Here is a 22,287-nt window from a genome sequence, read left to right on the forward strand (position 1 = left end):
AGAAAACCCAAACCTATCTGGGATTCAATCAGAAAATGCAAATGAGGTCAAGTTTCTTACAGGCTTGTGAGATTTCCCTAGAGAATCTTCTGCAGCAGCGTCTGGGCTGGGGCCTGTCTGCAGAGCGAAGGGAAGGAGGATGGAGGATGCAGCTTCTTTTTCCTGGGACAGGCCTGCCTGCAGGGCGTTGTCCTCAAGGTGCTTCCTGGAGCATTGGTATTATTCCCCCAGGGCTGTACTCAAACCTGGATATCAGCACAAAGAAGGGCAAAACACACACCCTGCCCATGTGCCATGTTTCAGTGAGATGCCAGTGCACCTCAGTTCAGGAAGGACTAAACCCCCATCGTGGTCTGAGCTAAATTGTGAAGAGGGAGGGGGATTCTTGAAGGATTTTCAGACTTCTTGGATACCTGAGATTCCATGAGGCCTCTGGCAACCTAACAGGAATTGATTTGCACATACCTATGCTAAAAGTGGGTACAAGTGTGTGTTTCCCCATACCGGTTTGTCCACCATAACTCCACACAGTCTAGCATTCACACAGTTCAGTGTCCACATAGTCTATCATCCACATAATTCAGGATTCATTCACACAGTCCAGAATTAACAGAGTAGAGCCCACTTAATCCAGTGTCACTTAACTTATTTATTAGCCACACAATCCAGCATTCACATATTCCAGTATCCACACAGCACAGCATCTACACAGTACAGAAACCACTGAGTCCAAGCTCAGGTCCATAGTCCACACAGTCCAAAGCCCATCTCACCCCCTGCTGTATGGACACTGAGAATCAGCTAGACTTCAAAGATGCATGCCAAGATATTTGTCTTTGCCCCTGAAGGAGCTCAGGTCATTGAGGGGTGACTGTAGACCTTCCATAGCTTCTAGCATGTGCTCTAAAGCAGCCTCTGGACTCTGCTTCTCAGGTAAATACTGATGATCCAAATCACATGCTAGACTCTTGTCACTGAAAAGCCCCCACAGGGAACTGGCTAAGGCGGTGATGGGTATCACACAATGGAAGTTCTGAGTACATGTTGGCACCTGGAAAGGGTGAGAGCAAAGACCATGTTGTGCAAAAAGGGTCATGATATAGCGGTTGTATATTTAGGCTGAACATGGCTCCCTGGTTGATAACTTCCACAATGGAATGGAGGAGGGGGCAGAAAGGACAGGTATGAGGGCTTCACAGGGAAAGTCAGGCAAATGGCCTATGTTTTCCCTGAACTGTGCAAACTGCAGGCTAACTTTCCAAGCTTTTCTCTGGCTGCCAAGTTTTGTGTTGCTTCCCCTGGCTCTACTCAACAACTTCTCAAGGGTAATTAAAGATGACAGAGCTGTCAATTTAGGGTCACCCTGAGCACCTTGGGGAGCTCTGCAGGTAGATTATGGACCTGGAGTGTGTAGAAGAATAGACACTATCTATGACCCCAGCCCCAGGTCCAACTGGTCTCTGGAACTTTAGTTTCTGGGTTAGAGGTAGTACTGGCAGCTTTGGCCACCCCCTACCCCTTACTGCCAAGTTGTATCTCACCTCTGCCAGATCCTAGTTATCTGCAGCTTCTAGGGACTAGGTCAACATTGGCTCTTCCACTTTTCCCTAAGAGCAGCCTAAAACCAGGGCAAGGACAACAGCATGGAATATTCTTCCAAGGCAGCGTTCATCAGTGAATCCTTGTGTATGTGGGAGGGGAGGTATGGGGCCCCATTTTGTGCCCAGTCACTCCCCTTTCTTTCTCCTGTGCCTCCACTTATGGTCCAACACTTTGGGCTATCCTTGCCTCTTACCTCTTCAGCATACTTCTCAAAATTTCCCAAAAAATTTTAGCTCCAGGACTCCTAGCTGCTAGACTAATACTGGCTTCATGTCTAAGGTATCCCCCAAACTTTCTTCTTCCTGGAAAATGGGGCACATGATAAAAGGGAGGACTTGAATGCTTCCTCTTGCCACCTCAGTGGCCCATAGGTATTCCTAAATTTCTTCCTGTCCTCTTTCCCAAATAATGTCTCCCTCCTTCGTCTTCTGCAAAGGCTCAGGGTGTGAGGACCCTCCCCCCAGAACAGGTACTATTTTTGGGGGGTTTTGGGCCACACCCCGTGATGCTCAGGGGATACTCCTGGCTAGGCGCTCAGAAAACACTCCTGGATTGGGGGACCATATGGGACACCGGGGGATCGAACTGCGGTCTGCCCTACACTAGCGCTTTCAAGGCAGACACCTTACCTCTAGCACCACCACTCCAGCCCCCAGAACAGGCACTTCTAAGTGACTTGTAGCCACCTTTGCTCCTCACATGTCCAGGCATACATCCTGGAGGGCACTCTTCTTTGCATCCTTAGTGACATATTCTTCCCTGTAGGTCTAAATGTGGCTTATCAGGCACCAGGCAAGTTGCTTTCAGGCCACATGCCACTTCATCCTTCCAAGGACTCAAGCAAGCATTGATCCCATGGGAATGGGGGAAGCCAGGGCAATTATGGAGGTTAGAAAAGATCATTTCAGGTCAGAAAGCAGAGCATGCCACTCTACTCCACACAAAGAGCTCACTCAGTTTGCTGATTAAATACAGAAAAGAAAAATACACAAATGCCTGGAAGTATCCATATAAGTACCTCCATCTAGGGCTCCAAGAAACCTTGGGTCCATTTTGTCTCAAACCCCGATTATATGGCAGGAGGAATGGAGAATCCAAGCAGCATCCAAGTCAAAATAAGGTGGTGAGGGGCTGGAGAATAACATGGGGTAAAACTTTGCCTTGCATGCTTCTAACTGCAGCTTCAATCCTCAGCAGCCATGTGGTCCCCTGAGCCCTGTAAAAGATGATCCCTGAGCTCAAGTCCTGAGCATCCCTGGTTGTGACTTAAACATAATAAAAATAACAAAAAACAACAAAGCCAGGGTGGTAAGTTAAACCCTCCCTTATGAGAAAGATAACCTGCGGGCATAATATCATTGTGGTGAATATGTATCAGTACCTTGGCCTCCCCATTTTTAGAATATATTTCATTATTTTGTTGTATAAATTAAAAGAGATCATGTAAGGACCAGAGAGTTAACACAGTGGGTGTCTGCTTGATTTGCAAATGACTGACCTGAGTTCCATTTACATCCTCACATAAGGTTTCCCCCTGTCAAGAGTGATCCCTGAACACAGAGACAGGAGTAAGTCCTGAGCACAGCTAGGTGTGGTCCCAAAACCAAAAACAACAACAACAACAAAAAAGTAGTATTTGGTACAGATATACCATCTTTAAATCTAGCTCTTGTGTCTGTAAGTGGACTTATAGCACTTGTAGCTAGCTTCATCAAATTCCACTTTGATATTATGAAGGTAAAAACTGTAATACATATTTAATTCCTCAAGTAACATAATGAGATTTGAGTATTTAGAAGAAGCACCCAGAAACTCTCCTTCTGCAAATGAAGCAATTATATTCAAAATACTTGAAAGCGGAAGAGCAAAGCTGGAAGCCACTGCTTACACCTGCCCTCGTTGTACCACCACACACAGGCTGGTCCTCCCCCCACTGTTATCTTTTCAGAAATAGTCTAAGAGCCCAAAACTCAGTTTGTTGGAGAAGCTTTACAGGAGATTGGGTTCATACAAGCACATCAATGAAGATCCAGTCTTTTCACATGGCACATGGGTAGAGTTAAATGTTAATATGCAGAGTTCAAGAAGCAGCATGGGTGAGGATTATATCACAGAAAAGCAGAACTGATCCCACTATGCTGACTGGGATGAACCTTTATTTTTTTTTTTACTTTATGACTTCAGTCTAATGAAGACAGAATGCAAGACCACATGATACAGGTTGTAATCTCCAGAAATAGATAGTACATTTATTTTTTTCTTTTCTTTTCTTTATTTAAACATCTTGATTACAAATATGATTGTGATTAGGTTTCAGTCATGTAAAGAACACCCCCTTCACCAGTGCAACATTCCCACCACCAATGTCCCACATCTCCCTCCATCCCACCCCACCCCCACCTGTACTCTAGACAGTCTTTCCAGTTCCTTCATTCATTCACATGATTATGGTAGTTCTCTGTGTAGTTATTTCTATAACTGCACTCACCACTCTTTGTGGTGAGCTTCATGAAGTGAGCTGGAAGTTCCACCCTCCTCTCATTGTCTCTGAGGATTGTTGAAAAATGACTTTTATTTTTCTTAAAACCCATAGATGAGTGAGACTATTCTGTGTCTCTCTCTCTCCCTCTGACTTATTTCACTCAGCATGATAGATTCCATGTACATCCATGTATAGGAAAATTTCATGACTTCATCTCTCCTGACGGCTGCATAATATTCCATTGTGTATATGTACCACAGTTTCTTTAGCCATTCGTCTGTTGAAGGACATCTTGGTTGTTTCCAGAGCCTGGCTATTGTGAATAGTGCTGCAATAAATATAGATGTGAGGAAGGGGTTTTTGTATTCTATTCTTGTGTTCCTAGGGTATATCCCTAGGAATGGAATAGCTGGGTTGAATGGGAGCTCAATTTCCAGTTTTTGGAGGAATCTCCATATTCGCTTTCCACAGAGGTAGATAGTACATTTAACTCATGTAGCAGCTGACTGAGGATTTAGGAACCATCGAAGGAAAAGACAAGCTATCTACAAAGAAGTAAATAACAGATACTGCAAAAAAACAAAACAAAAAACAAAAAAAAAAAATAAAATCAAAGAAATAATTTTAACTCCAAGAGTAATTTTACTTGGAATACTACTGCTTCATTAGATCAAGTCCCTAAATATTTATTAAATATATCTTTTTTTATTTTTTTATTAAATATATCTTGGGGTAGGAAATCATATGAATAAGCATTGTAAAATAAATAATGAAGTTAAAGACATGGTTCATGGCCTTTAAGTTTGTGTAAAAACAGACTACTGACATGGAATTATGAGAAGGCAACACATTAGCAAGAGGGGGATGTCTCATTTCCAAATTGCAAGGTCTGTTGAATGCTGACCTCAAGAAGTACTAGAGATTGGACTCTCCTCAGCTAGAGGCAGTTATAATGTGAGAAACAGATCAGTGGAGAATCAGATGAAGAGATCAGGCAATCTCTGCAGAAAAGGAATAGGCCTGGGGTTCAGAAATACTCCCAACTAGAGAAGTTTCTAGTAGTTGGCTGATTGAGTCAACAGTTATCATTAGTTTTACCTGGAGATTAAGTCTCTGCTATGAATTTGAGACTTACTTTGTGCCGAGATATGATTTTGGGGTTCAACTAAGGAGAAATATCGTCTTTGTGAGCTTTAAATATATTTTTGCTGACAGAAGCCAATGGGGTCTTTTCAAAAACATCTTCTCTTGTAAAAAGGAATCCTAAAGTGCCAACAACTAGAGTTAATTCAATAACAAAATCCACATTTCAAAACTGAGTGTGCCATGGCCCTGGGATGTGGTAAGTAAAGCTGACAGGATGGATTCAAATCTCAGCTTCTACATTTGCATAGATTATATAAACTACCTTTGTTGATGTTTCCCCATTGGTAAATGGGACCAATAATTATACCTTGTTGTACAATAATTGATGTAAAGATGAAGTGAGGAGATTTACGTAAAGTATTAGAACAGCACTTGATGAATAAGAAGTCTAGGGGGCCGGAGAGATAGCATGGAGGTAAGGCGTTTGCCTTTCTTGCAGGAGGTCATCGGTAAAATCCTGGTGTCCCATATGGTCCCCGGTGCCTGCCAGGAGCAATTTCTGAGCCTGGAGCCAGGAATAACCCCTGAGCACTGCCGGGTGTGACCCAAAAACCACACACACACACACACACACACACACAAAAGAATAAGAAGTCTATTAGGAAACCAAACCTGATCCATTGCTAAAAACTACTTGATTCTCCAAAAGAACTCTGAAAAAAATTGCAGTTCTAACATGGAACAGGATAAGAGTTGGACACAAAGAGCCTAACTTATGGAAAAGACCATATTTCTGTTCTGGAATACAAAACATCATAAACATCAAATGGGGTAAGGTGTTACTGGAGTGATAGTGTAGAGGTTAAAATACTTGTTTTGCAGCTGGCTGGCAACAGTTTTATCCCTGACATTATATAGGAGTGATTCCTCAGAGGAGAGTCAGGAGTAGACTTGAGTACCACCAGGTGTGGTGCCCAAACCAATAGAACAAAATGGCTTAAGGTAGGACTGTGTAGCAAGGCATTTCTGGGGTTGATCAATGCTGCTAGCTAGGGTTCCTTAACCCTATTGTAGGGACTAATGGTTAAAAAGTTAAAATGATGGGAAACCCATGGATTTCCTCGTGTACCTTGGTTGTCAGAGAAACTTGTATCTGCCTCAAATTTGATGCAAGGGAACAGGAAGAAACATTATGGATATATCTTGTAGCTATGCTCATGCTTAGCCCCATCTATATGTGCACTATGCACAGACCATACCAGGCAATTATCTACCAGAAAGCCAGGTTTGATAGGCAAGGGTAAAATGATGCAACCTTGGGTGGAAGTCACCCTGACATTAATAACTGTGTTCACTAATCATCAGAGACCAAAATCTGAACTCTGGCAAAGAGATCTGAGTCTCATTCAGCAAACTTGATTCACTGAAATGTCATAGGGGGTTTAAGTGGAGGTGGCCTCATTTATGAGTCTCAGAGCCAAGAACTGGAGGCATTTGAGTGAAATTTAAGCATAATTCACAGTCAGCAATAAGGATACCTCTCTCCCAGTCTATATCTCCTATAAAGGTGGTCAAGACCTGCTTGGCACAAGTCTGGGTCTTCTAGACTTTCTTTATCTGTAACATTTGAAAATTGAATTCTCTCATTCTTCAGAGATTCTTTCCACTTCTCAGGTAGAATCTGAGATCATCTTTATTATGTTTTCTGGAGATAGAATATGTGTAATCTTGCACAGAAAAACAACTACTACATAGAAAAGCATGAGGAGGCTCCCTGCTAACATGTCATCTTCCATTCTTCCTGTCTCGTTTCTGACTCCATCCATCTATGCTCAAGGGCTCTTACATTCTAAGTTTCCAATGGAAAGGTAGGTCATTCAGAATATTTTCACCTATTATACAGGATGCAGCAGATAAGTGGCTTCCAAACTTAACTAGAGCAGACTGGGGTTGTATCTGAGGAGAGATTTGATCTTATTGGTAGCTCTAAGTACTGAGTTTACACAGAAGTGGCATATGTTCGATGCTTTAAAATGTTTTTGTGTTTTTAGAGGAAAAGAAGAAATGAAGGAATGAGGAAGAGAAGGAAACTAGGGAATAAAAGGTGGGAGGAGGGAGGGAGGAAAAAAGTGGGAAGAGAAAAGGAATGAGAAGAGGAAGAAAGAAGGGAGGGAGGGAGGGAGGAAGGAAGGACTGATCCATACCAAAAAGCATTTTCAAGTTCAACATCTAATCTGGTGAGTTTGAACCAGATAACCAAGGGCACCTTTTCAACTGGGTTCCTGGCTGCTAAAAACCATACCCACCCTAGAGAGGCGACTTCTGACCTAATCACTGACTTCCCTGAGCTCTTTGGAGTGCAGTAGACCAGCTGTTGCTGTGCCGCACCCTGTACCAGTTCTAGGACCTACACTTTTTTTAAGCACTTGCTTTAAATGAAGAAAGAAATTGGCTTATATTTTTAGCAGCTCCTGCTACTAAAACTCATTTGACAAAAGTGCCAAAGGGACAGTTAAGTCTGAGTATGATTTTTTTTCCCATGGAGGAGGAGGAGGGGATAATTTATCTGAAAATGACTGGTACTTTCCTGGCCTGAGGACAGACTTCTACCTGCTCTCCTTTTTTTAAAGACATACTCATTCTTTTTCCCTTACCATAAATTTGAACTTCAGATAAATATTGTCTTTAGCTTTGGTTTCCAAGCCCTAACCTACCACAGACAGTCAACTTACACATGCTAGGCACTCACATTTTAGAATAAGGGACACCTACAAGTGTAAACGATCATTGCACCCCCTCTGAGAGATCCAGTGAGTTCAGGATCTTGTGGGCTTGCAGCATAAGTCTGAGAGAAAAGCAATGTCTGTGTTGTGTCTACACAACACAAGACTCATTATACTAGCCTCATTATATGATTTCAGGAGTTCTAGTTTTTCTCAAATGTTTCTATCACTTCTTTGCTTTAATAGCAACTTGCAAGGCCAGAGAGAGAGAGAGAGAAAGAGAAAACAATGGACCGAGCACAGCTTTGATATAGGGGGCCCAGGTTTCATCCCTGGTATGCCTGGACTACCAAGCACTGCTAGGAGCAATCCATAAGCACAAAACTGAAAAGCTGGTCACACAACAGGTGTGACCAAAATAACAAGTGCAAATATTTATTGTCTGTCTCTGACTCTCTCTGAGATCCCATTTAAGCCAATGAAGAAAAGAATTACTTCAAATTAGGAGACTTTATTTTGAAATTTAAGACATTACAGTTTCTCAGAAACTCTTACTAAAATTATGATCACTTAGGAGACCAAGTTTTACATTCAAAGATACCTTGATGTGAATGACTACGAAAGTTTGAGACAGCATGTAGAAATGCAAACTCCAGAGTACAGAAGCATGTCAAGTTGCAGGCAGGTAGCAAAAGATCAGTACAAATATTCCTAAGAGACTCTTGGTCACTTGCCTTCTGGAAGCTTTCCCCCAGAAATATAATATTACACGGAGGAATGAGATAAAAATAAATAAAAGATAAAAATCAAATAAATGAAGATATACAAATACTAAAAATTTACCATCACATTCTGGGAGAATAGTTATAAAAAGCAAGTTTAAACCTAAGGGGAACCCTGAATCACTGTTTATCCAGTTCTCAGGGAATAGAGCATTCAGTTAACTAGCTTGTGGCCCAATTCTACCCTCTGGGTAGGAATATAGGGATTCACAGTTGACTCAGATGAAACGAGGTCTCTGAAAGAGTATCGCAGATACCCAAAACAGGCCATTTGGTCTGTGGTTCTCCAGAAGTCATGATTGTGTTAACTGAGCCTCCTTCTGTTTGCTTCTTGAGGCTTCTGAAAGCTTACACTGGAGCTGTCAGAGCCGATGTTATGAGTTCCCATGTCTGCAGTGAGAATCTTGATGGTTCTGGTTACTGCTAGACATCTCCTACTCTTACCTATAGTCACTGGTAGAAGGACCAAGGCTGTAGCAGATACTTTAGGAGAGATATGTGTAGCTAAGGTGCCAAAGGCCCATGCTTGGGAAGTTTTCAGTGCAGAGGAGAAACAGGGCAGCTGCAGAAGAGGCTTTCTAGAGAAAGAATAGTTAAGGCTCCGCAGAGAGGGGTGCCCCTCCTAACTCCTCACTTCAGGAGACTAAAAGGGGCAGGGGTATGGCAAAAGGCCTTATACTGCCTATCAAGCTGTCAGTTCTAGGAAAGCAGGAGGCACTTGAACCCCCAGAGTCCATGAAGAAGACAGAGGTTAAGAGACCAAGACATACTTTTGGGGCTGTTGGTTCTAGACTCTGCCACTGCCTGGGAGTCTGGCTCTTCTAAGACATCTAGTCAGAGAATTGCTGAGATCCTGGTGTCGCTGTGCCTTCTTCAGGCCCTGCATATATATAAGTATACCCCACCCATCCCAAATCCCCTGGGCAAGCACCACCTCCAAAAAAAAAGCTCCAAAGAGCACTGGACAGAAGCCATAAAAGTTTGTGATTTCTTTTTTGGGATAATTGGGCCACACCTCAAGGTGTACAGTGGCTACTTCTGGCTCTGCTCAGGGATTACTCCTGGAAGTGCTCTGGGGACCCAATTCAGTGCCAGGGATTGAACCTAGGTTGACCAGGTGCCAAACAAGCACCTTAATCCCAGTCCTGTCTGTCCAGTCCCTCAAGGTTTTTCCCTCTAACTGTAGGAAGCAAGTAATAAAAGCCAAGGCCTGGTTAATAGCTTCTCTAAGGACTACCATTTTCCATTTCTCTGCCCTCTCTTCTCAATTCCCATTGATTTGGATTCTCTCTCATGTTCAGACAAGCTGAGGAGTAGCTCCTCTCTTCTCTCTCAAACCTGTGTCAGGGTGCAGAATTCATTTGCATTCATTATGGTCTCAGGCAACTCATTGACTTTCATCTTGCAATATCCAAAGAGTTACTCATTTACTTAGATCACTTAAGGATTTCCAGGAGCCTGCAAAGAAGACATTAGGCGTGCTCTCTCCTCTCAAGGCTTTAAGAAGATTCCCCAGATCCAGTGGGGGAAGTGGCATGTATGTGTATATGTGAGTGAGAGAGAGAAAAAGAGAGAGAGAAGAAAGAAAGAAAGAAAGAAAGAAAGAAAGAAAGAAAGAAAGAAAGAAAGAAAGAAAGAAAGAAAGAAAGAAAGAAAGAAAGAAAGAAAGAAAGAAAGAAAGAAAGAAAGATGGAAAGGAAGGAAGGAAGGAAGGAAGAAAGGAAGAAAGAAGTAGAAGAAAAAGAAAGAAAATAAAGTAAAAACTAACAAATCAAAACAAAACAAGAAAAAAGGGGTGCTTATTTGGTGATTTATTTTTATTTTTATTTGCCAGGTACATTTTTTCTTTTTTCTTCCATTTTTTCCTCTCTTTCTTTTTGCGTAGTTGTTACCATTTTTTCTCTCCCTTTTTTCTTATCCTTTTTATCTCCAATGACAGTGGAATGGATGCTCAATCTACAACAAGTTGTAAAGTGGAGACCAGTTGCACTAGCATTCTGGGGTAGGGGGGTAACAAAGGGAGATATGAGATTCATGCTGGGAACAGGGTTGGAGGGAGGACAGCACTGGTGGTGGGAATGCCCCTCATTCATTGCCACTATGTACCATAAATGATACAGTGAAAGATTTGTAATGCACTTTGGTTACAATAAAACTTAAAAAAGAAAGAAAAAGGAAGAAAAGAAGAAAGAAAAAAAGAAAGAAAGAAAGAAAGAAAGAAAGAAAGAAAGAAAGAAAGAAAGAAAGAAAGAAAGAAAGAAAGAAAGAAAGAAAGAAAGAAAGAAAGAAAGAAAGAGAGGGAGAAAGAAAAAAGAGAAAGAAGAAAGGAAGAAAGGAAGAAAGAAAGAAAGGGAGAAAGAAAGAAAGAAAGAGAAAAAGAAAAAGAAAGAAAGGGAGAAAGAGAAAAAGAAGAAAGAAAAGAAAGAAAGGAAAAGAGAGAGAGAGAGAGAGAGAGAGAGAGACCCACAAAACCTTGAACAAGACTTTAGTCAGGAAAGGGCTCTTTTCTCCCACTTAGCTGCTGTGTCTTCACCTCAATATATTAAAGAATTACCAGTCTGGAGACCTACTGGCCTGTGAGAGCTTCTCAGTAGAAGTTGGACCCTCAGGTTACTGTTCATACCTCAGACCTAATGGAATCTAGCAAGGTCTGATTCCCCAGGTATATGGGTTGGTTGTCATCACAGTGACCTGGCAACCTTATATGCTAGAGATCTGAACATCTATCTCTTAACAAGGTCCTCTGCCAACAACTCTGGCTTATATGGCATTCCAGAGTTATCCCATGAAACAGGAACAAGGCTGCACCTCTGGAGGCTTAACCCTAACTCCTTCCAGTCATATGCTTCTATCTAGCTGCAGGGATAGTCCCCAGAAAGAGCTGTTCAGGTCTTCCATGAGCTTCTACCATTTTAGGAAGCAACTAGCCACAAGGCAAAGCCCAGATGCTCACATTTGCTGGCTGGAGTCTGGAGAAAATTTGGAGTGCTGAAGATTTTCCAAGGAGCCAAACTGGTAGAGAAAGTGGGTATCCATTAATTCATGAACCAGTTCCCTTAGCTGATGCAAGGGATGCAGCCTTGCTTTCTGCACTGTGGAGACTGCTCATCTTGGGGATGGATTCTTGGGATGTGCCCTGCTCTCTGCAGCTCTACATTGTCCCTGATTTATTGTGGGTTTCCAAGAATGGTTCATGAATTGATGGAAGAACAAGTTCCCAGCACTTGAGTTGCCCCTATTGCCAGAACTTTATAAAGGGAAGAAGACAGAATGTTGACTTCACTAGGCTTTAGCAGAAAATGAAGAATTTTGTAAGCATCTCCACAAAGTCATATCGTCCTTATGACTTTAAATGATTTTACATGACTTTAAATGACTTTCTATACCTGTATTGTAGCGCTGATTTGCATTGAAAGAGAAGACATGGTTGTTTATTGAAAAATGTGGAAAAGCTCAATTATAAGGCCAAATGTGGTCCAAAATCTCTCCCACACTATGAACAACTTTCGTGTAAGTCTTTTTTCTCTATATACAAATGTACAAAGTTGGAATCCTTCTGCATGGAATTTTGATATTTTTTTCCATTTAGCATTATATCATAAGCATTTTGCCACACCAGTAAGTATTTTTTAAATGCTACAGTTAATGGCTGCATAATGTTTTATTATGGCTCTTCAGTTCTTAACTAATGCAGATTTATTGTTCTTAATCACTCCCTGAATCACCACACAATCAAAATTGTTCTCAAGCTCCTGTAACCACTTGAGTGGCTTGTGCAGCTAGAAAAACCTTTGCAAAATCTTTGAGAAACCCAAATTTTTCCGGCAAGAAAAGTTGCTAGCTTCCCTCTCCTCAAAGTTCCTTTTCCATACAAACACACTAATGCCTGTGAAATGTTTATTCTGTTAGAGTTAGAAGCTCTGGAATACAGAAAATACAGCCTCAGAGTATGATGAAAAACACATGGCAAGGATCTGGTTTATTTATGAAGCACTTGGGATTTCCTTGGGTGTAAGAGATGGCACATTGGGAACAAGAGATTTCTTTGTGTAAAAGGAATCACACCTTGAGTATCAGGGCCAGAGAAATCAATTGGTTATCTCTAGTCAAGTGAATTGGCTCTAAAGTTCTCTGAAGTCATCAAGATGAGAAATAGTGATGTAAAGTAGACACAAATCAACTCTCTTGTTGTGGACACTAGGAACACTGGCGGTTTGGATCAGAGATAGAGTGAACAAAGCTTTAGTGGACTGGGAAATGATTGCAAAGTGGGGTCCTGGGCCTCATCCTTTGACTCATCCCTGTACTATTCCCACTATGGGTCTTTCTCTATCCTACTATGGAGCCACATCCTCAACTGCATGTGAACTTACACAAGGAGGGGTTATCCTGAGGAACTCATGCCTAGTGCCCTCTTCACTTGGTTCTCACATTTCTCCTCACGGCCATGGCAACTCATTTTACAGAAAAGACCCTCCAGTGGTTGCCTGAAATTCAGGTGATCACTAACCCTATATAAATAAGAGCAACTAAATTTTATCAGAGATATATAAGGAAGAGGAACAACACAGAATATATTTATAATGCAATTAAAATATAGACTATATATTTATCATATTATAAATGTGTGTCTTTATCCATCATATTCTCTATGAGGACCCAGAACACACTAATAATTTAACAACAATAATGAAAAGAGAGAAATTATAGTTATTTGTTGTAATAAAAGTTATGTAAAGTGTGTTTTTTTTTTTCTCAAAATCTCAAATTGTTTGTAAGAGGCTGCTGGAACTAAAGCCCTGAATTTGGGGACTCCTATTGCCAACTAACAGTGAGGGAGGTCATGAAGCAAACTTCTTTTGAAAGGTGGTCAGGATTGCTTGCTAACTTATGATTTAAACAGAAAGTCTTTGCCAGAGAGTAGGGTTGAGACAAGTGCTTAGTTACCCATAGCCAATCCTTCTAGATACCCACAGAATTCTCTGATAGCATTTGTGTTTAAACTCTAGAGCCATGTCCTCAGATCTACTAGGAAATTCACTGAAGCATTTTGGGAGCAATAGCAGAGACACCCCCATCCCTGCCTCGCAGGGGTCCTCAAACTTTTTAAACAGGGGGCCAGTTCACTGTCCTTCAGACTGTTGGAGGGCCAGATTATAGTAAAAACAAAAATTATGAACAAATTTCTATGCACACTTCATATATCTTATTTAGAAGTGAAGAAACAAAATGGGAATAAATACAATATGTGGCCCACGGGCTGTAGTTTGAAGACCCCTGTGTCTAGAGGAATCTTTCTTTTGGTTCTGTTCATCTTCTAATTTCCTGACTCCAGAATGTAAAACTATTCAGCAGCCTATTAGAAAACATTTGAGTTCCCATATCTGGCCACATGGAGTGTTGCAATGAATCCTGATGGTGTTACAAGGCACATATTTGGTTAGTACTTAAAACAAAAATCCACTGATTCCTGGGACCAGAGAGGTAGCACAACAGGTAGGGCTTTGCTTTGCATGTGACTGGCCCAGGCTCAATCCTTGACATTCCATATAGTTGCCTGAGCTTGCCAGAAGTAATTTCTGAGTGCAGAGCCAGGATTAACCCCTAAACACTTAAAGGTATAGCCCCCAAACAAATTAAAAAACCAAAACAAACAAACCACTGATTGGGTCCAAGGTTATCCCCATTAAGCATTACCCTCAGAAATGTTTTCTGGACTAAAAAAAGGTGACATCATAACTAATGTGACAGAATGGGCACATAGCCTGAAGGCTGACTTTCTGGAACACTATATAGAGCCACTATTACTGACTTATCCCTGATTGTCATATAGATGCTGGTGGCTCTTATACAAACAGAAATACTTCAGTGTTCCATTAGAGGCAGCTACTTAGGCCAAATACAACCTATACACCTTGCTCTAGGATCCAGCACTATGGCAAGGCACAAGACCCTGGAATGAGACTATTTTCCAGCATTACTGCACCAGATCTACCCCTCTGACTAGCAAGTGTGATGTCACCAGGAGCAGTGCATTCAAGTTCAAGAGGGGGTTCAGAACTCAGATGACAAACCCCCTCTTTTGCCAGGCAAATTCCCATTTTTCACACTGAATGTTTTTGTAATGAAAGATTTTCTCTGGCATAGAAAGATATGTTTGCAAAAAAAGGGGGGGGGGCAGAGAGATAGCACAGCAGTAGGCCATTTACCACCCAGGACCAACGGTGGTTTGAATCCTGGCATCCCATATGGTCCCCCGTGCCTGCCAGGAGTGATTTCTGAGCACAGGCCCGGAGTAGCCACTGTGTGCTGCAGGGTGTAGCCCAAACAAACAAAAAAATAACAAACAAAAAAAGAAAAGAAAAGAAAAGAAAAAAAATAAAAGAAAAGAAAAGAAAAGAAAGATATGTTTGGGCACTTACCTACTCTACTACTATTTTATAATCTTGAGTTTATAGAAGAGTGTGAGTTCTCATGGATAGTCACAAAGGGGGACCCCAGGAATGACAGACAGGCTAGATTCAAGTCCAAATCACATGGCATTGCTCCACACCACCACAAATATTGTGATTATTGTTTTATCATTCTTTATGTCACTAGGTATGGACCTGGATCTCATATATAAATCATGTCTTCTACTACTGAGTCTTTTCCAGGACCCAAGTCCAAATTTTCACATGATCTACAGATCTGGCTCTTTGCTATTTTGCTGCTATTGTGACTCAGTGATTTTTAATATTCCCTAAAATATCAGCAACCTAATATATATATATATAATTTTATTGTTTACCCTCTCTAATAATAAAAAGTGTGGAGAGTGATTCATTCAGTTTGAGCACGCCTTTGGGACTAATCATGCCTAAGAACAGTATCACATTTTATTGTGATAAAGTTGGGTGCTTTCTGCAGGAACAAAGCCCAAACCCTTCCTTGGTATCACTTCTCACTGATTTTGCTTCAGTCCCTCTCCTGACACTCAGCTTTTTGCTTCATCCCAACTTTGCCTTCTTGATCTCTCTACAGTATAGCTAGATATTCTCATTCCTTTCTTGGACCCTGAATCTTTGCTACTCTCCTGTTCAAGGTCGTTTCTGCTCTGTCAGTTTACGAAATCCACCAAGTTCCATCTCATTGATCACTTTTGCTTCCCATGATTTGAGGCCCCCCTGGAATGTGCTACCACATGTCAATATCATAAGTTTAAAAACTGAATCATATATTTCTTTGAAAAGTCATTTTTCTTAGTCTGATCACCTGGGAGATAAACATATATGCAGCAGTGATAATGGAAGTAGCTGATGAAAACCTAAGTTCAATTATGAGTTCCAGCACACCTTATGGGTGGGTCTGAGCATATATTTTAATATTTACAAAACAGGTAATGCCTCCTCTGCCCACTGTGATTTGATGTTATGAGATTATTCATCAGTGACTACTCTATCAACATTCAAACACCACCACTGCCTTAAATATTCTTAAGAACTGGTCCTCTGACTCAGGCTCACCAAGTCCCTCTTATAGGCTTGCCACAGGACATAGGACACAGAAAATCTTTGCGAAGTATATCAAGGATGAGAGAAAAAATCTAAATAGCATCGTAAAGCATCATGAATTTGAAAATAATATGGCTCTATCTACCTACAATTCCTTCTAATGTAAAGGCAGCTACCAAAAATAGTGGTCAAAAGAGGTCTCTGAACCAAGTTTTCATTCATTTAATTTTATTCTTAAATTTTTATTGACTATAAAAATAAAAGGCTAAGAATTTAAAGTATATATTAGAATGTTTCAATACATGTATACACAGTGAATTGATTTCCACAATTAAATAAGTGAACTTATTCTTCGCTCCCCAACACCATGTTTGTGGGGTGAGGACATTTGATGGATACTTTCTTGTCAGGTTTCCAGCACACACAGATCATCACTCACTACTATGGCCACTCTGTACTTCATGTCACTAGAACTTAATGCCTCTTATTCAAGGGGTAGTTTTTACATAATTTCTTTATTTAAGCACCGTGGTTACAGAAATGTTCATAGTTCTTTCATAGATTCACAGTGAACGATATACCACCCTTCACCACCCTTCACTAGTGTAATTTTCCCACTATCAATGTCTCCCATTTCCCCACCACCACACCCTGCCTGTCTCTGGGACAGACATTCTGCATCTCTTTCTTATTATCATTGTCATGATAGTCAATGGTAGTTTTTAAGAGCTACCTTGCCCACTGACTCAGAGAGATAAAATATAAGACAGTGGCTGGGAGATAGTATAACAGGTAAAGTACTTGCTTTGAACTCAGCTGTTCCATCCCAGCACCCCTTATGGGCCCTACAGACCCACCAAGAGTGATTCCTGATTGCAGAGGACCAGTGAGTATGGCCCAAAAACTTATATAATAATAATAATAATAATAAAACTTAAGGCAATAAAAAGTGACAGATTCAAGATTAATTTATCTCAAGGGAGAACTACCTTTCTCTGCCCTAACTAAATTGAACATGCTGTTGGCAGCATCCAGGAAAAGTTATGAGTTCCAGAGTTAACAAAGAAATGTCTCCTACTCAGGCAGCTACAGAGATAGGCACTGTTTTCAGGGTCTCCACAGTTTAGCAGATTACCAAGGGATTGAGACAAGGCTGAGAACTGCCTATTAATGGAAAGATAAATAGAGGCCATTGAGAGAAGCTACTTAAGCAAAGATCAACTGAGGGCTCAAAATCATTAAGCAGCCCATGAGGGAAGCAGAAATACTACTTTGCCCACAGCTCCAATATTATATGGGTGACTCCATCCCAAACCAGCTTTCTTGCTCATCTGCAAAAGAGGATGGCCCTGTGTTTGCAGCACAGTAGTGATGCCTCCCACACATAATTCTTTCGCACGCAGCTGGGGAACTTGATCACATAGGCCACATTTTGTTGTTCCTATACTTACACATCACCATATTATTGAACATCTGGGACCTCATTTTTGCAGGACCATTCACCCCAATGGGAGTTATCATTGGACTTAGACAAGGAACTAAGTTGGCATGGTCAAGCTAAAAATTGCAGCCTTTTTTCCTAGGAATTATTTTGAGTTTCAATGGCAGATTTTGAACCTAAAGAATGGTTTTATATTGTGGTAATCTGGAGAGTCCATGTAGTCAGGAGTGTACAGTCCATGTAGCCAGGGCTACACTATAAGAAAGGTGATTTGGATGGAAGGGACATGGGCATCTTTAAAGTCACATCCCTTGGCAGCTATTTTTGCTGTCTCTCCACAAAGTAGGGGACAGAACACTGCACATAAATTGCTCTGATCAAATCAAGGGGTCCTTTAGGAGATGAGGGTTGGCTGAGAGGCTCTTGGGCTATGAGTTAATAAGAATTTTAATAAAAAAATGTGAATATAGCTCTGGGCTGTGGTACACTATCTCTCTGGGTTGCGTGTGTTCTATCAGTCAATCAGAGACTATTTCTGACGTGCAGATGGTAGAGAGGGTTTGAGAAAATTGTGTGGGCCAAAGAAGTTTGCAAAAGTAGAACAACTACACTGGTTGGCCTTTTGTTCCAATACACACCAAAATGAGCTCTTTTCCTCCAGGGATGAAGGCAGAGGGGACCTCCTGTGGCCAACACAAAGACTAGCACACACAGGGCAATGTTTATGCTTGTTTAATTGTAACAATCACTTGTGATCTACGTTTATTAATCCCCAATATCATCATCATCATCATCATTCATTTTGGGCCACATACAACAGTACTCAGAGCTTAATCCTGGCTTTCTGCTCAGGAACCATCTCTGGAAGGCTTGAGGTCCACCTGAAATATTGAGGATTGAACCCAGGTCAACTTCATGCAAGGCAAGTGCCTTAACCTCATCTATTCCTCCTATTTTATAATTGAAGAGCTGGTAGAACAAACTGGTGGTGATGCAGAAGCTGATCCCAGGTTTTCTGACTCCTACTACCACTTGATACAAATGTCTTGTCAGGTTGTTTAACGTTTAACTTCAGAATGTGTGTAATCACTGCCATGCCTTGGCTTGGCTCACCCTCTTCGAAGGTAACCAAAAAATAGGATGGTTTGTTTGAATCAAACAAATGCACGAATACATTGAACTTGCGTATTAATTTGTGCTCAGGAGCCCAGGGGTTACTCCTGGAGATACTCATTGGGCCAGTGGTTCAAAAATAGAATTCGTGAAAGTGGTGCTGCACTAATCCTGAGGTGCTGGTGATCACAGAGTCTACTCCTGAGTACCCTGAGGCTTCTAAGGTGGTGTTCAAGGAACTCAGTGGCACTGGAATTGTGTGCTGTGACAATTTTGTAATTTCCCCCAAATGAGCCTTGAGAGCAGGTAGATTTTGTGGCATGTGTTTTGTTCAAGCTCAGAGGACTGCCCAGCAGCTGGAAACCCAGGGCCAATCATCTCTACTCCCTGAAACTGGTCTCTTCTAACATCCTTCAAAGCTGATAATCCTGTCTGAAACTCTTATGACAACAGAACACAGGTAAAACAGGCTTACACAGCCACTGTTTGTTTCAGGGATCGAATCAGAGGAGACTCAGTGGATGTAGGCAGTGCTGGAAGTCCCTAGCCTAGACTGTCATGCAGCCTTCTCTGCAGAACCACATGGTCTGGCATGGTGCAGACTACAAGTCCTAGGCCATGGTACTGCACTCATCCCAGGAACCGATGGATATAGAGGTTCTGTCTGCCAAATCGCACATGCTGGCCATGCGTGAAGGCCAAAAGGCCTGGAAGCTGCCCACCCTGATGGCTGTCACCACTTTGGTCTCACTCTCCCTCACCTTTCCAATAGTCCCAGTTGAGAAGAGACCACAGTTTCCCTCACAGGTAGGCATCATGTTACCAGTTTCATATATCCTTCCTGGAATACCTGTCAACACTGCCACTGTCACCAGCCATGGAGAACTCTTTCACACTGTGGCCTCTGCTCTCCTAGATGCTAGGTTCCCCACTATGCTGGATTTCTTCACTTCATGCTCTGAGTGACTCAGAGCACCTCATACTGTGAGGTTTGTTCAAAAATCTGTGTATCCTCTAGTCCTCCCAATTCATTTTCCTAGGCTGAGTCCTCCTTGTTTTTCTTCCAGGACTGCTCCAGCATACAATCAATACAATACAATATGACAAGGCTGGAAAAGCTTTCCCTCCCAAAAGCCATGTGGAAATTTATACTATAATCGATGGCCCACATGCCCACAGGCTGCTGGGCAGCGGGCAGCCTACCAGAAGCAGCCATATCTCTCTGTCATGTACCAGATCCAAATTGTATGTTTTATAGGCCTTGTGTGACCCTGATCGCAGCAAACCTCACTTCAGCACAAAGGTGAAGGGGATTTACAGAGTCTTGGTGAATAGGACACAAAAAACCCCATCAGGCTTGCTTCTAGCCTGAGCTCACAGATATTAGAAGATCTGTCCCCTGTATATTCTCCCTAGTGCCCTGTATGAATCTGGGAGCAGGAGGGAGAAGGAGGGACACAGCAGGTGAGAGGCAGATCTCAAGCCAGAGGTCAGCAAAATTATCACCCTGTCTGGAGGTCTGTCCACAAAAACCATTTTTTCTTGTACTTTTTTCAGTTCATTAGATTACTTTGTTTTGGGGGGTGACCTTTGGCAATGCTGGGGTTAGGTTACTACCATAGGTGCTCTAAGGATTATGCATTGCCGGGATGAAACTCCAGCCTCCTGCATGTAAATGTGCTCTCTAAATGTGAGTAGTCTCTGGTCTTGGCATGCTTTTATTTTCCTTCCTTCCTTCCTTCCTTCCTTCCTTCCTTCCTTCCTTCCTTCCTTCCTTCCTTCCTTCCTTCCTTCCTTCCTTCCTTCCTTCCTCCCTCCCTCCCTCCCTCCCTCCCTCCCTCCCTCTCTTACTTCCTCCCTCACTTCCTCCCTCCCTCCCTTCCTTCCTCCCTCCCTTTCTTCCTTCCTTCAATTTTTCCTTCTTCCTCCTTCCCTCCCTCCTCTCTCATTCCATCCCTCCCTCCTTCCCTCCCTGTATTCTAATAGGAAAAGACAGAGACTAGATAAAAATAAGTGCAGTCACAATGTGGATTGAAGCTTGGCTAACAGGTTCCTTTCCAGGTGGGGCTGCAATGATTAAGCAGCAATGTGGATGTGCATATATCAATCAGTGAGCTCTACCTGCTGCCAGCCCCACCCCTTCCTGCTCACGTCAACCAAGGTTTGGTAGCAGGTACTGCAAGTCTAACGTGCAAAGACAGTAAAGGCTTCCTTCCCTGCCTTCCAGATGCAGTGTGTCCAGAGGGTGTAGACACACCCATTCCAAGCCCTGTCTCACCTTGTCCTCTGTTTCCATGTTGACCACGGCATCAGTGAGGATATGCCACTCACTCTGCACTGCACAGAGGCTAACTGAGGGCACAAGCATGACCCTTGTTTCCTTTGAAATCACAAAAGGTTTCCCCTGACCTCAAACACGTAATCCTCTAATTATTTTTTCTCTTGATGCCTAAACTCCAGTTTTCTAGAATTCTTTGGAAGCAGTTGACATTTGTATCAGGATATCTTGGAAGATATAGCCTGTCATGCTAGCCTTGTGTGTTCTTGGCTGAGAAGCTGGCAGACAAAATGCTCACAGATGCCCCCAAAGCACTGAGCACTGAGCAGCCCACAGTGAGAAGGCAAACAGAAATGGACTCTTGGAGGATTCAACATATCAGCTCTTCTTGAAGAGAGTCTGTGTGGTAACCTGCACACTTTTTGGAGGTTGTTGGACCTTCTAGATATGTTCTGGGTGTCCACACCACTATCCCCAATGCCATCCTTCCCCTAGCATATGGCCTTCTGCTAGTAGACCCCCAAATTTTCTTGGTCTCCAACATACCTAAAAAACAAGTTGTGCCCCCTCCAGCTCAGGTCTGACCCTTAGAGTCCAGAACTTGGGCCAGCCGCAGTGATGGAGGCTTCACGCTACTCGGACCCCTGAGCCCAAATTGACCCAGACATCCGGTGTATGGCTAGAGGCAGAGGGAAATGTCAGGCACCATTCCACTACCCATGTTGTCCCAAGTAGAGAAAACAGTTCATCAAAAAACTAAGCTGGCTGGTACCTGGGGATGATTTAGGAGTTTGACCCTGCAGCCAAGGTAATAGTTTTGTCTATGTGTTCAGAAGAGAAGCAGGGGGCAGGGAGCAGGAAATAGCAGGCAGCCTGAGTGAAACACCCACACCTGATACCAACCCCTTGGCCTACTACTTGCAAGGGTAAGAGTGCAAAGGAGAAGATCTCTCTCTACTTTCAGTTGCCAGGGAACATCAAGGCACCAAAATTAACTCAGGAAGCTCAAAGTCAGGACAGAGAGATGGTTCAGGATTGCGACACATGCCTAGTACCTAGGAGAGGATGAGTTTGATCTCTGGCACCTCCAAACATGCTCTCTGCACCCCACACCCTAGAATTGAGCTTCCTGGCCTGGTCAAAGGTTGCCAGGAGTGATCCCCAGCTCCCCTGATGATTGCCTGGAGGACTCCCCCTAAATAAACCTCAGTGTCTTTAACTCAATACCATAAAGCATTTTCTCTTTTTTCTTCTAAGAGAGCATTAAGACTTCCACCTGATATCCTT

Source organism: Suncus etruscus, chromosome 5, assembly GCF_024139225.1.
Source record: "Suncus etruscus isolate mSunEtr1 chromosome 5, mSunEtr1.pri.cur, whole genome shotgun sequence".
NCBI lineage: Eukaryota > Metazoa > Chordata > Mammalia > Eulipotyphla > Soricidae > Suncus > Suncus etruscus.